General features: G+C 41.3%; 1 non-coding gene across 1 annotated transcript; it reads right to left on the bottom strand.

Annotated features, from left to right (window-relative positions):
- Positions 1 to 11867: 11867 nt before the first annotated feature.
- Positions 11868 to 11974, bottom strand: LOC121211905 (small nucleolar RNA R71). The gene has a single exon (XR_005907122.1). It is a non-coding gene; the product is annotated as a small nucleolar RNA R71 (small nucleolar RNA).
- Between the last annotated feature and the right edge of the window lie 1110 nt (positions 11975 to 13084).

Consider the following 13084-nt stretch of genomic DNA (forward strand, 5'->3'; position numbering starts at 1 on the left):
GCAGTATGGAGGACAAGGCATAGCACACGGGCGTGTGCCTTGGCCTTGTGACATTATGAGCATGCTAACCTAAGAAATAGAATACCCAAGTTTTTGCACACGGGCTAGGACACCGGTGTGTCGTGGCCATGTGAGGGACAAGGGCCAATGACACGGGCGTGTGTCTGGCCGTGTGAAAACACCTTGTATGTGTGAATTAGAATTTAATTCTACACGGGTGTGGGACACGAACGTGTCCCAGGGTGCTTAGGCCGTGTGAGCCACACGGGCCATCAGCACGACCATGTCGAGTTGGTCACACGGGCGTGTTGCCCTTCAACACGGTCGTGTGCCCTGTTTTAAGGACAGTTTTCATAGTTGGTTTAAGGACACGATATAGTCCCGAATGGTTTTCAATGGTCTATTTAAGGCTCGTAGGCCCATAATAAGAAGTTTAAAGTAGAAATTGAAAAATTTTAATTTGGGCCGAGTCTTGGTGACTTGAGATTGTTTGTATGCATGAGATCAAGTAAAGGTAATGCCTCGTACTCTACCCCGACGTAGGTTACGGGTATGGGGTGTTACACCCCCGAATATGAGTTGATGGTTTACAGTGTTGTACACTTCAAGTGTACTACATGTGTATCCATCGATATTTCAAATAAATTCAACAGGCAAAGTTCTGATATGATTAAACTGAGCTTAAGATGATTTTTCATGAAAATGCACATGTTAAACAAAAATATGATATGAAAAGTATATGTATATGAAAGTTATTACATGATAAGCTCATCATTATTACTTGAAAAGTATTTAGAAATTTATGACTAACTTGATTGACTGAGTGTATGTGATTAGGCAATTGGACAATTTGTTGGGATGCATGTTATTTACATGATTACTTAAATTGAATATAAACGGTAAGTTAAATTCCTGTTATGCAAACTTACTAAGCATTAAATGCTTACTTTGTTTTATTTTCCTCTATTTCATAGTGCTCGGAAGCTTGTGATGGTTGGAATCGGTCGGAGCACCATCACACTATCCATTAGCTCGTTTTGGTATAAATGGCAAACTTATTTTGGTATAATGGCATGTATGGGCTAACTTGGTTAGTGTTGGAATTTAAATTGTTGATTGTAATATAGCCATTGGAATGGATAATGATGATATGTTTATTGAACATATATATATGAGGTTATAATATGGTTAATATATGTATGCTTGATATGGTTAGATTGAATTATGGTAAACATAATTGATATGGTTAGGTTGAATTATGGTAAACATATGTGTCTTTTAAATGGTGAGTTTGAATACATTTGATGTTATATCATGTATAATGTTAATGTTGGCTTGGTTTTAACATCTTGAATTGGTTTTAAGGCTTGAAAATGGCCTTATTTTTTCCACACAAGTAGACACACGGGAATGTGTCTCAACCGTGTATGACACACAGTCATGCACATAGGCGTGTGGTCTGGCCGTGTGTCCCCTACATATAAATATTTCAAGTCAGAATTGTAATGCCCCAATTTTTGGGTTTTCTGTGTTTCTATGATTTTTAAAATTGTTGTGTGTTCTGGTTGGTTAAAATATATATTTTAGTAGGTCAGTGGGCCTTTGGAAGGCCCAAACTTAAGTTAAATCTGTGGTAGTCTTCGGAATTTTAATTTTATGAACAGGTGATGCGTTTGGGCTTTTAAGAGGAAAGGGGTAAAAGATGACACAAAAAGGAGTGTGGTGTAGTGGCAAGGTGGCGCCACTTAGGGGACAAGGAAGTGACGCCATAGAGGAAGCAAGGGGTCCAAGGTTCAAGTCTTGGCTCTTGCAATATATTTTGGTTTTTCTTTTCAATAAATCTGGATGCAAGTAGGTGCACTTTAAAGTTTAATGTGTTGGATTTATAACACAAATGAGTTGATGGCCTAGTGGTGGTGGTGTGAGTTGGCATGTGAGAGGACTTTGGTTCGAATCCCTTGGCACGGAAAGGTTGATTATTTTGCTATGTTGGGACGGCAAGAGTTTGTGTTGGTTTTAAACTATGGTGATGGAGGGATCCCACATCGGGAAGCTAACATAAGAGTAGATGGAGAGCTGGCTTTAAATAGAGTAAACCATGAGGAGAGTAGGCATACCCTTCTTGGCTGATCCCTTTTGCTTTGTGAAGTGCTCGTTTGGGTTGGGCATCAGCTAAGAGTGTTTGGAGCGCCGATTAACTACAGTCTCCTAACAGGTGTGTATTTTCATTACTCTAGCAGTAGGACGGAAATTTCGGGCCGCGATGGGCTAAAATGGGCCATGTGGTCCCAATGGGTCCGTAGGCCCAAGTTGATAAGTTGTAGAATTACTAAAATACCCTTGTAGGGTAAAATGACTATTTTGCCCTTCGTGCGTAAATGACTAACTTGTGTGATGATTGGGTTAGTTGACGTGGATTTATGTTAGATATCGTTAATTCGTAAGTCTAATATGTTATCAATTATAGGATTATCGCGTGGGAGATATCGTCATCAATCGTCATCAACCAGGTGTGTAAACGACACCCTCATTTAGACTGAATCGATAAAAGTTGAAATACCGAAACGTTGGTATTTTGTGAACTCACGAGCGTGCTAGCGCTCGTGAGACAGTTGTTAATGAATATGGTGCATTTGGATGATTAGAGTGCAGAGTGTCCATTTTTGTGCACAATGGTATTTTTTGGGCTTATTGGGCCAAAAACGGGCCCACTTTGGTAAAAAGCCGAGGTAAGTACTTCTGATTACTTGGTAAACGTTAGAATGAGCATGAAGCCTTAGCATTAGGTAATAATTATTGAAATACCCTTATGCATGCAAAATTACGATTTTACCCCTAGGGTTATTTTTTCTGAAAAGCATGATGTTCTGTTTCTGTATACGTATGCCATGACATATTATTTATGTTGCATGGGACATGGGTTTATATTGATGGAGGAAGCGTTCTGGCAGCCTCGCTGCAATCTGGTGGCTTCACCACATATATATATATCTGTTCTGGTGGCCAGGCCACAATATCTGTATCTGGTGACTTCGTCACAATATCTGGCAGCCTCGCTGCAAATTCTGTGGTGTGTAGCGGTTGGGTGGGTCGAGTAGTCTCCCCACATGGTGTAAGGCTGGTACGGGGGTGTTATGGATGGCTCTAGGTTGGGATTTCTACATTCATGATATATTTGTTCTGTATCTGCTATGGGGCTATGGGTTTCATTCTGATTTCTGTACTGGGCCAAGGCCGAGATAAGTCTGACTCTGAGGTTTAATCTGTTTTGGGCTATGGTTGGGTTATGTTACACACTGAGTTTACCAAACTCACCATTTATTTTCATCTCTGCAGGAAATCCCCAACCATAGTGGGCTTGGAGCTGTGAGGGATTCGTAGTGGCCACATCATCTACAAAGTTGGTTTTTCTATGTTAGTTTATTATTATTATTTTTATATTCTGATTTAATTTTGGGTTTTAAGTTGTAATAAGGCCGCTATTTAAATTTCTTTTTTCCGCTATGGTTTTATTTTCTGATTATATTTATACTATGTCAAAATTGCTAGTGTTAGGCTACGCGGGTTTTCAAAATTAATGAACGTTTCCAAGACTCAACAAGCACAACAAATGGATAGCCTAAAGATTGATAAACCGACTTTTCATTCAACTGCTGTTTTTACAAAGACCACCCCAATCACTTTAACCAACGAATGCATACTAAGTCGTAAGTCCATGTGACACGTCAGATCTGGCCATAACGTTTGGGCTGGGTTTGGGGTGTTACATTTAGTGGTATCAGAGCCAAGTTACAACAACTCGGCTGTGGAACTTGATTATAAATTGTTTTTGAGAATGTTTCCAATATTTTCTCCTTACAAATAGATGATTTTAAAGATTAAAATCGGTTTTCTAAAATTAGGTTTTTTTAGAAGGTGGCACGCTGAATCTCTGGCCCAAGTCTGTAAGTTTTCTGAGCCTTTCTGATTGTTTCTGAAATATCTGTTATATGCTTGTACAAAACCTTATCATGGTACTTTAGTTAGGGTAACACTGGAACTATAGAAACTCTGATAAGTAGATTGAGACTGTAGCTAGGCTACTGCAAAAGGAAACAAAATCAAACTCTGAATTACTATTATTCATAAGACATCTGTAATAAACACTGAAATATTAAACTGATTCATAAAATTCTTAATCAGATAATATGAAATGAGTACACGAGCAGCTCGTGGAAGAGGCCGTGGACGTGGCCGAGGTAATACTCAGGCTGAATCTTCGTCTTTAGGACATGTGCCGGCAGCAGATACACCGGTACCACCGACAACGGAGGTAGAGTCTCATGATCGAGGTGTCGGGGACGATGCTCTGTCCCAGGCATTACTCCAAGTTTTGGAAAGGGTTGCCGGGGCAAGTACGGGAAACAGAATTTGAGGGTCTATTTCTAAGCAGCTCCGGGCCAATGGAGCAGAGATCTTTAGGGGCGTATCTGGTGTAGCTCCGAATGTGGCTGAGTATTGGTTAGAAGCCACAGAGCGGATTATGGATGATCTGGATTGCTCTGTGGAGCAGAAGGGAGCCATATCGTTACTCAGGGATGAGGCTTATCAGTGGTGGCTCACGGTGAGAGATGGAATTCCTGCTGACAGTGTGACTTGGGAGCTGTTTAAGATAGCTTTCAAAGGAAAGTATGTTAGGGCTAGTTACGTGGACACTCGCCGGAAAGAATTTCTGAACCTGGTCCAAGGGAGTAAGTCAGTGGCTGAGTATGAGTCTGAGTTTCTGACTCTGAGTCGGTATGCTTCTGGGATTGTCGCTACAGAGTATAAGCGTAGCGTACACTTCGAGGATGGTCTGAGAGATGAACTTCGGGTGCTGATTGCTCCGTAGAGGGAGCGTAACTTTGCTGCTTTAGTGGAGAAAGCTAAGATAGCTGAGGAAGTGAAGCATACAGAAAGACAAAATCGTGAGAAAGATCAGAACGTTTTAGGAGAGATTCAGGACTTTCAAGTGGTATGAACAGGAATGTTAAGAGAGCAAGGGTAATGGAGCCAATTTGAGCAGTACTGATATATGTCGTTAGACCGTAGGGTTGTAGGAATTGTGGGAAGATGCATATGGGCGAGTGTCAGAAACGTTCTGGTGCTTGTTTTCGATGCGGATCTATGGAGCATAGGGTTAAGGATTGTCCCCAGGAACCAGATCAGGTTCAAGTTTTAGAGTAGAGAGTCGCTCAACCAGTGAGGGGTAGACCATAATTTTTAAGAGCACGTGGGCAAGGCAGAGGTGGTAATGGAAATGATCAAGGAAGAGGAGCATCTGGCAGGGGTGCTGGATTTGCTGAGGCTCGTCAACCGGTGTTGGTGTATGTAGCTCATCACCGAGAGGAGGGTGATGCACCTGACGTCATAACTGGTACGTTTCTGATTTCCAGTATGCCATACACTGCGTTGATAGATGTTAGATCTACCCATTCATATCTTGTATGTGCTATATCTGGGTCACTGGGTGTGCGCTCTGAGGTGACCGTGAGTGGGGTATCTGTACTAAGTCCTTTGGGTCACTCGGTTAGGGTAGATAAACTGTATAGAGATATGCCTATAGAAATTCAAGGAAAAGTTTTCTTTGGAGATCTGATGGAGCTACCTTTCGGAGAATTCGATCTCATTTTGGGAATGGATTGGCTTGTTAAGCATAGGGCTACTCTGGATTGTGCTACTAAGTGAATAATCTTAAAGACCACAAAAGATGAGGAGGTTTTGGTGATATGCGAGCGTAGAGATTATCTGTCTAATGTGGTGTCGGCATTGAGAGTCGAGAAGTGGATTCGAAAGGGATGTGAGGCTTATTTGGCATTTGTAAGCCAATCAAAAACTGAGGGTCTGACAGTGGATAAAGTTAGAATCGTCAATTATTGTCAAGATGTTTTTCTAGAGGAGCTTCCGGGTTTGCCTCCGAACCGAGAAGTTGAGTTTGGAATTGACTTGTTGCCTGGAACAGCATCGGTGTCCATTTCACCTTATAGGATGGCACCGAAGGAGTTGGTGGAGCTGAAAGCCCAAATTCAAGAGTTATTGGATAGAGGCTTCATTAGACCAAGTGTGTCTTCGTGGGGAGCACCAGTGTTGTTCATAAAGAAGAAAGACGGGTCAAAGCGGATGTGCATCGATTATCGGCAGTTGAACAAACTGACGATTAAGAACAAGTACCCACTGCTGAGAATCGATGATTAATTTGACCAATTTAGAGGAGCTTTAGTATTTTCTAAGATTGACCTTCGATCTGGGTATCATCAGTTGAGGGTTAAGGAGGTGGATATTCACAAGACGACATTCAAAACTCGGTATGGTCACCATGAGTTCTTGGTTATGCCATTTGGGTTGACGAACGCACCTGCGATATTTATGGATCTGATGAATCGAGTGTTCCAGCCATACTTGGATCGATTCGTGGTCGTCTTTATCGATGATATTTGGTTTATTCTGAAACTGAGGAGAAGCATGATGAGCATCTTCGTATTGTGCTGCAAGTGTTGAGGGAGAAGGAGTTTTATGCGAAATTCAGTAACTGTAAGTTCTGGTTGAGAGAGTTAACTTTCTTAGGGCATGTTGTCTCTGCTGAAGGGATCAAGGTGGACCCTCGAAAGATTGAAGCGATTCTAGAATGGAAGCCACCGAGGTCAGTGTCGAAGATTTGAAGTTTTCTGGGTTTAGCTGGGTAATATAGAAGGTTTATGGAAGGATTTTCTGTGATGGCAGGGCCTTTGACAAAGCTTTTAAGGAAGGGAGTACCGTTTGTTTGGACTGAAAAACAACAGGAATCTTTTGAGAAGCTGAAGAAAGTTCTGACCAAGGTACCTGTACTGATTCAGCCGGAGTCTGGAAAAGATTTTACCGTATATAGTGATGCATCACATGTAGGGTTGGGCTGTGTGTTGATGCAAGAGGGTAAAGTGGTTGCTTATGCATCGAGACAGCTTAAACCACATGAAGTTAACTATTCTACTCATGATCTGGAGTTGGCAGCGGTAATCTTTGCGCTTAAGATTTAGAGACATTACCTGTACGGAGAAAGGTGTATTATATACACAGATCATAAGATTCTTAAGTACTTGCTGACTCAGAAGGAGCTGAACCTTAGGCAGCGGAGATGGATAGAGTTGCTTAAGGATTATGACTGCGCGATTGAGTATCAGCCAGGCAAAGCTAATGAGGTGGCTGATGCCCTAATTCGTAGAACTGTATCTGATTTGAGAGCCATGTTTGCTCGTTTGAGTCTGTATGATGACGGTAGTCTATTAGCAGAACTGCAAGTTAGGCCAACCTGGGTTGATGAGATTAAGGAAAAATAGTCGAGGGATGAGTCCCTAGTTTCTCGATTCTGACAGGTTAAGAATGGGGATACTTCTGAGTACGGATTGAACAGTGAGGGAGTTCTGTGTTACTGAGGTAGAGTTTGTATTCCGAAGGACTTTGACTTGAGGCAAGCAATTCTGAAAGAAGCTCATGGAGGTCTGTGTGCTATGCATCCTGGAGGGAGTAAAATATATCGCGACTTAAAGGAGTTGTATTGGTGGCCTGGATTGAAACGAGAGGTAACAGAAGTTGTGGGAAAATGTCTGACTTGTCAGCAAGTGAAAGCTGAACATCAATTACCTTCCAGACTTTTGCAGCGAGTGAAAGTACCACTTTGGAAGTGGGAGAGGGTAACCATGGATTTTGTGAGTGGGTTACCCTTGACACTGTAGAAGAAGGACTCGATTTGGGTAATTGTGGATAGGTTGACCAAATCTACTCATTTCATACATGTCCGCACTGATTATTCACTTCAGAAGTTAGCCAATTTGTATGTGGCGGAAATAGTGCAACTTCACGGAGTGCTAGTGTCGATTATTTCTGATCGAGATCCTAGATTCACATCTCGGTTTTGGAAAAAGTTTCATGAGGCGTTGGGTATGCGGTTGAACTTTAGTACAGCCTTTCATCCTCAGACTGATGGTCAGTCGAAAAGGGTTATTCAGATTCTGGAAGACATGTTGAGGGGATGCGTTATCGACTTTCAAGGCAGTTGGGAATATTACTTACTGTTGGCAGAGTTTGCATACAATAACAGTTATCAGGCAAGTATTCAAATGGCTCCTTATGAGGCACTGTATGGGCGAAGATGTCGTACACCTAGTTGTTGGACCGAGTTGGGTGAACGGCAGGTTCTTGGACCTGAGTTGGTGGCAGATATTGAGGATAAGGTCAAGTTGATTAGAGACCGGTTGAAGGAAGCATCTGATAGACAGAAGTCATATGCAGATTTGAAGCGCAAGGAAATTGAGTACTCTGTGGATGATATGGTATTCTTGAAGGTTTCACCTTGGAAAAAAATATTAAGGTTTGGGAGGAAAGGCAAGTTAAGTCCGCAGTTCATTGGGCCTTATCGGATTCTTAAGCGAGTGGGTCTAGTGGCTTATCAGTTGGAGTTACCTCCAGAGTTGGATAGGATTCATGATGTCTTTCACGTCTCCATGTTAAGGCGATATCATTCTGACCCTACTCATGTTGTGCCGGTTGCAGAGATCGAGGTCCAAACAGACTTGACTTTTGAGGAAGAGCCTGTGCAAATTTTGGATCGAGATGTTAAGATTTTGAGGAGGAAATCAGTTCTACTAGTAAAGGTGCTATGGCGTAATCATGGCAGAGAGGAAGCTACTTTGGGAGCCAGAAGTGGCGATGCGTCAACAATATCCTCATCTATTTGATTCAGGTAAAATTTCAAGGATGAAATTTCTTTAAGGAGGGTAGAGTTGTAACGCCCCAATTTTCAGGTTTTCTCTGTTTCTGTGATTTTTAAAATTTGTGTGTGTTCTAGTTGGTTAATATATATATTTTAGTAGGTTAATGGGCCTTTGGAAGGCCCAAACTTAAGTTAAATCTGTGGTAGTCTTTGGAATTTTAATTTTATGAACAGGTGATGCAATTGGCGTTTGGGCTTTTAAGAAAATAGAGTGTGGTGTAGTGGCAAGGTGGCGCCACTTAGGGGACAAGGAGACGCCATAGAGGAAGCAAGGGGTCCAGGTTCAAGTCATGGCTCTTGCAATATATTTTGGTTTTTCTTTTCAATAAATTTGGAAGCAAGTAGGTGCGCTTTAAAGTTTAATGTGTTGGATTTATAACACAAATGAGTTGATGGCCTAGTGGTGGTGGCGTGAGTTGGCATGTGAGAGGACTTTGGTTCGAATCCCTTGGCACACAAAGGTTGATTATTTTTCTATGTTGGGACGGCAAGAGTTGGTGTTGGTTTTAAACTCTGGTGATGGAGGGATCCTACATCGGGAAGCTAACATAAGAGTAGAAGAAGAGCTGGCTTTAAATAGAACAAACCACGAGGAGAGTAGGCATACCCTTCTTGGTTGATCCCTTTCGCTTTGTGACATGCTCGTTTGGGTTGGGCGTCAGCTAAGAGTGTTTGGAGCGTGGATTAACTGCAGTCTCCTAACAGGTGTGTATTTCTCATTACTCTAGTAGTAGGACGGCTATTTCGGGCCGCGATGGGCTGAAATGGGCCATGTGGTCCCAATTGGTCCGTAGGCCCAAGTGGATAAGTTGTAGAATTACGAAAATACCCCTGTAGGGTAGGACTACTGATTTACCCTTGGAGGGTAAAATGACTATTTTGCCCCTCGTGCGTAAATGACTAACTTGTGTGATGATTGTGTTAGTTGATGTGGATTTATGTTAGTTATCGTTAATTCGTAAGTCTAATGTGTTAGTGATCGATTGTAGGATTATCGCATGGGAGATATCGTCATCAACCAGGTGTGTAAACGACACCCTCCCTTAGACTGAATCGGTAAAAGCCAAAATATCGAAACGTTGGTATTTTGTGAACTCGCGAGCGTGCGAGCGCTCGTGAGAAGTTGTTAATGAATATGGTGCATTTGGATGATTAGAGTGCAGAGTGTGCATTTTCGTGCACAATGGTATTTTTGGGCTTAATGGGCCGAAAACGGGCCAATGGGCCAACGTGCCCACTTTGGTAAAAAGACGAGGTAAGTACTTTTGATTACTTGGTAAACGTTAGAATGAGCATGAAACCTTATCAATAGGTTATAATTACTGAAATACCCTTATGCATGCAAAATTACGATTTTACCCCTAGGGTTATAATTTTTCTGAAAAGCACGATGTTCTGTTTCTGTATACGTATGCCAGTACATATTATTTCTGTTGCATGGGACATGGGTTTATATTGATGGAGGAAGCATTTTGGCAGCCTCGCTGTAATCTGGTGGCTTCGCCACATATATATATCTGTTCTGGTGGCCTAGCCACAATATCTGTTTCTGGTGACTTCGTCACAATATCTGGCAGCCTCGCTGTAAATTCTGTGGTGTGTAGCGGTTGGGTGGGTCGAGTAGGCTCCCCAAATGGTGTAAGGCTGGTACGGGGCTGTTATGGATGGCTTTGGGTTGCGATTTCTGCATTCATGATATATTTGTTCTGTATCTACTATGGGGCAATGGGTTTCATTCTGAGTTCTGTACTGGGCCAAGGCCCAAATAAGTCTGACTCTAAGGTTTGATCTGTTTTGGGCTATGTTTGGGTTATGTTACACATTGAGTTTACCGAACTCACCCTTTATTTTCATCTCTGCAGGAAATCCCCAACCATAGCGGGCTTGGAGCTGTGAGGGATTCGGAGTGGCCATATCATCTGCAAAGTTGGTTTTTCTATGTTAGTTTATTTTTATTATTTTTATATTCTGATTTAATTTTGGGTTTTAAGTTGTAATAAGACCGCTATTTAAATTTCTTTTTCCACTATGGTTTTATTTTCTGACTATATTTATACTATGTCGAAACTGCTAATGTTAAGCTGCGCGGGTTTTCAAAATTAATGAACGTTTTCCAAGACTCAACAAGCACAACAAATGGATAGCCTAAAGATTGATAAACCGGCTTTTCATTCAACCGCTGTTTTTATAAAAACCACCCCAATCACTTAAACCAACGAATGCATACTAAGTCGTAAGTCCATGTGACACATCAGATCTGGCCATAACGTTTGGGTCGGGTTTGGGGTGTTACAACACTTGTCTTCATCGTGATAATAGTTAGTTTCAAGAACGATTAATTATAAATTTTAAAAACCTGTTGCGAATATCACGTATCAAGTTTTTGGCGCCGTTGCTGGAGAGCTAAGATATTAGGAACACTCGAGTTTTATTACTTTAGCCATTTTACTTTATTTGCAATTTAAATTTTTTTTCTTTTCTAATTTTCTCTTTTATTCGCTTTTGGCAGGTTTTTATAGTGTATGACTAGAAGAAACTCGTCGAGACCATTACTTTTTGATAGTAAGATCGATCGCACAGCTCGTAGAAACCGAAGAGAAATAAAACAAAGCTTAAGATACACAGAGGCAGAGCAAGAGGACGATATTCAAACCACAACCGAGGTGATGGTTGAAAAATAGGAAAATCCACTACCTCCTACGATTGCCGCTGATCCAGTAAATCAGAATCATGCTCCACGCACTATGTATGATTATGCTAAACCGAATTTAACAGGAAGTGAGTCAATATAGTTAGGCCTGCTATTGCTGCAAATAATTTTGAACTGAAACCTAAGACGATTCAAATGATACAACAATTTGTTCAATTTGATGGTTTGCAGGATGAGGATCCAAACATTCACTTGGAGACTTTTCTGGAGTTTTGCGACACATTTAAAATCAATGGCGTTTCTGACAACGCCATACGCCTTCGGTTATTTCCCTTTTCATTAAGTAATAAGGCTAAATAGTGGTTGAACTCATTACCACGAGGGTCAATAACTACTTGGGAACAAATGACCGAAATTGTTTTACCAAAACATTTTTCACCGGCTAAAATGGCTAAATTAAGGAATGATATCTCTTCTTTTGTGCAGATGGATCTAGAAACACTCTACGATGCATAGGAGGGATACAAGGATCTGTTGAGAAGGTGCCCTCACTATGGGTTACCACTCTGGCTACAGGTTCAAACTTTTCACAATGGCCTGAATCCTTCAACTAGAAAGATGGTTGACGCAGCCGCTGGTGGGACTATCAATAATAAGACATCTGAGGATGCTTATGAATTTATAAAAGAGATGTCACTGAATAATTATTAGTGGCAAGTCATGAGGACAAAGCCAATGAAAGCAGCCAGCGTTTTTAACGTTGATTCAGTCACCATGCTCTCTAATCAGGTAGAACTTTTAAGTAGAAAAATTGACAGTTTTCTTGGTTCTACTCAGGTATATCTAGCAATGCAATGCAATACAAATAGAGGTGGAACGAGCAATTCAAAATACCTACCTTATGGCCACAACATGGAAAACGAGCGATTAAAATATATGGGTAATAATCCTCGACCTCAAAATAATACTTATAGTAACAATTACAATGCAAGATGAAGGAACCACACAAATTTCTCATGGGGAGGCCAAGGGAAACAGAGACCACTGCCACCTCCAGGCTTCCAACAACCACCTTACCAACAAGAGAAAAAGCCAAACCTTGAGGAGATGCTAACAAAGTTTATCTCGGTGTCAGAAACTCATTTTCAAAATACCAAAACAACACTTAGGAATCAATAGGCGTCGATCCAAGGGCTTGAAACTCAGATAGGCCAACTTGCTAAATTGATTTCTGAATGACCACAAGGTAGCATACCGAGTAACACTGAATCTAACCCAAGGGAACAACTCAACGTAATTACCATCCAACAGGAAGGGTTAGTTGAACCTGAACCAGAACCGAGGCAAGAAATTGTGGTAAGTAAAGGTGAAGGCGAGGTAGACCACAGTGAGCAAAAACTGGTAAGTAAAGAGTACAAACCATGAGTGCCATACCTCAATGAGAAAAAGGAAAGACCGCATAGATGAACAATTTGGTAAATTCCTTAAACTATTAAAGAAATTACACATTAAATTACCGTTTATTGAAGCTCTTTCGCAGATGCTAAACGCAGTCAAACTCTTAAAGGAGCTTTTAGCAAATAAACGAAAGTTGGATGAGGCATCGCATGTGGAGTTAAATGCAGTTTCCTCAGCCATTCTATAGAACAAGCTGGCCAACAAATTGAAAG

The sequence above is a fragment of the Gossypium hirsutum genome, chromosome A12 (genome assembly GCF_007990345.1).
Source record: "Gossypium hirsutum isolate 1008001.06 chromosome A12, Gossypium_hirsutum_v2.1, whole genome shotgun sequence".
Lineage (NCBI taxonomy): Eukaryota > Viridiplantae > Streptophyta > Magnoliopsida > Malvales > Malvaceae > Gossypium > Gossypium hirsutum.